A 3278-nucleotide genomic window follows, 5' to 3' on the forward strand; every position below is an offset into this window, starting at 1 on the left:
AGTATCAATACCAATTACCTTACTAGATGAATCGTTTTCCATGCGCACAACTCCACCTTCAACCGAACTGTATATGGAGAACCATTCTCTATTGGGACACATGTGGAAAGAACATACTGAATCTAGGATCCACTTGGACGTGAGCTTAGATTTATCGCTCGTTGACACTAACAAGAAATCATCACCGCTTTTATCGGCCAAATTAGCACCAGCTACATCTTTCTCGTTACTCTCACAAACTCTTTTATTTCGCAGTTTATAACAATCTGCTTTGACGTGACCTAACTTTTTACAATAGCGACACCTTTTGTCTCGTTTCTTTGATGCTATGAAAACGGAAGCTTGCCTATCTTCCTTGCTATCCAAATGAAGCTCATTGTCGAGTTTGTCTCTACTCAACAAATGACCCTTCACATCTTCGAACGAGAGTTTGTCTCTGTCATAAATCAGGGTCTCCCTGAAAGACTTGAATGAAGGGGGTAAATAGCACAATAATAGCATAGCTTGATCTTCATCATCAATATGAACCTCAACATTCTTTAAATCATTTAAAAGGGTAATGAATTGACTGATGTGATCTCTAAGAAGCTCACCTTCGTTCATGCGAAACGTAAATAGACGTTGTTTCAACACTAAATGGTTAGCCAGAGACTTAGTCGCATAAAGAGTTTCTAACATTTTCCACAAGGCGGATGAGGTCTTCTCCATCAATACCTCCTGCAATACCATATTTGCAAGGCACAACTGGATTGCAGATAAAGCCTTTTCATCAAGCTCTTCCCATTCTGTTTTATTTAGATTCTCAGGCTTTTTCCCGGTAACAATCTTTTTCAAACCGGATTGAACTAGAATTGCCATCATCTGAACTTGCCACTGATTGAAATTTGTCTCACCATCGAACTTCTCAATTTCAAACCTTATTGTTGCCATATCTAAATGGGCTAATCTTTAAACTAGCTCTGATACCACTTGTTAGGGATCGACCCGATTAAGCAACAAGTAACAAAAAATAGCGGAAGAAATTGAGAAATTGAACACACAAATTTAACGTGGAAAAACTCCTCCAAAGAGGATGAAAAATCACAGGTAAAGATAATTTTACTATAATGGCAAAAGAAACGAATAGTACAAAAAGATGGAGATAAAAATTAAGCCCCGAAAACCTGAAAACAAAGAACCCTCAAAACGTAAACACAAAATTCTCTAAATGTGTTATGAGTTCTAATATCTAATGGGTGTGTTTTCTAAGATTGTAAAATAGCCTATTTATAGGTTAAATTAATATGTCAAATAATAATAAAATAATTTAAACTAATAGTGTTTGATTGAAACAAGTAAATGAGTTTAACTAGAAGATTATTTTTCAAATTTGGTGAAATAAGAGTCATGCTTAACATTACAAATATAAAAGTTATATTTTGTTGGCAAACCAAAATTAGGGAATTATGTTAATGGGGTTTTTAGACATATATATACCTAAAGAAAAATTTTATTTTTAAATTTATTACTTTTTAGATTATTTAGAAAAATATAACATCTTTTATTTCTGAAAAGTGAACACGTTATGTGATTTAATATATAAATGGCATGCGACACTCTTTTAATTTATAAAAAAAAATTTAACCTATCATATTAGATGGCGTGTTCAATAATATCTTGACATATGACTGAATATTTTAAAATGTTATTAAGAGAGTTCAAAAATGTATAAAGGGGGGTTGAGGTGTTACTGGGAGAGGGGAAAGTGAAGCATTTGCATATTCTTGTCACATATCGTAAGTTCAATAAATATATTGTTTGAAGTGATTAATTTAATTTTCTTTTCAGTTATATTATTTTATATTTCTAAAATGAGGGTCTCATTTCAATATTCAACTCATTTCCCAACATAATGGATTCACTTTTTAAAAAATGGTGTCCTCATTTTCTAAATAATCTAAAAAGAAAAATAAAGTATTTATTATCAATAACGATGACTAATATTTTTACTGCAGGAGATTTTCGAGAGATAAATGATTGGTCATAAAATATATTTTATTCCTATAAGTAATGATTAAATTCTCGATTACATGATAAAATGATAGGTTTGGTCATTTTCAATTTCTAAAAGAAAAGGAATCTAATGTTTCATTTGGGCTTCAGCCTAAAACTGGGATGGATTATATGGGCTTCAGGATGAAAGATTTCAAAATTTATTGGGCTAAATAAATTTAAATTTTATATTTTGAGAGACTTAAAAGCATATTTCTAAAACTGAATTCTAATAAAATTAATTTCAAACACCTTCTAAAAATAACTCAGTTTTACATAAGATAATATATTATATAATAAGTAAAATGCTTACGTGGATATGACATGTAATTAAAAACAAAATAAAAATTCTAAAAAATGAATTTCTTTTATTTATCTTTCAAAAGCACCATCAAAATTGAAATTTTAAAAGTGAACTATAATATAAAATTTTCTTTTATCAATTTAGTGTGAATCTATAATTGGTTTCATTTTAAATCAATATTTTAAGTTATTTTTATTTATGGGGATTATCCTTTATTTATCTTAACATTATTATATAAATTAATAAATTTATATTTTGTATCATTCATAAATGAAATATAATATAATATATTTTATCATTTTAAAGTGGATATACAGATTGTTTCATTTTAAAACAATATTTTGAATGATTTTATTTATATGATTATCCTTCATTAATCTTAACATTATTATTTAAATTAGTTTGTATATACCATGAGTTGATGGTATGTATAAATTAATTTATTTTATTATTTATTTATACATTTTAAAATTTTAGATATAAATTTAAAAATAATGTAAATTGAGAAGGATAATTTTTTTGTTAGAGACTTATTTAGTGATGAATATAAAATTCTTAAAATATTTTTAGATTTAACAAATCATGTTTTTGAAATCCATAAGAAATGGTTAAGTTGGAGTCCAAATCTCGTTAAAAACATTTAAACAAAATATTAATTTTTATTGTTTTTGTTAAAATAATAATTTTAAATAATTTAATAATTAAATTAGGATCGATTGATTGAAGAGCGCCTTATAGTATAGATATTTTTTACATCATTTATATATACACACAATCAAATTTTAAAATTTTAAAATCTATACTACGAGCAAAATACCAAAAAAGCCCTATTTTTTTAAAATTTATCGAAATGGGCCCGATATTTTATTATTTACCGGAATGGGTCATTTTCCTTGAAATCGCGTCCACGTCGGTAGCGATGTCGAGGGCGATGTCGACAAAT

This window comes from Gossypium raimondii, chromosome 10, assembly GCF_025698545.1.
Source record: "Gossypium raimondii isolate GPD5lz chromosome 10, ASM2569854v1, whole genome shotgun sequence".
NCBI lineage: Eukaryota > Viridiplantae > Streptophyta > Magnoliopsida > Malvales > Malvaceae > Gossypium > Gossypium raimondii.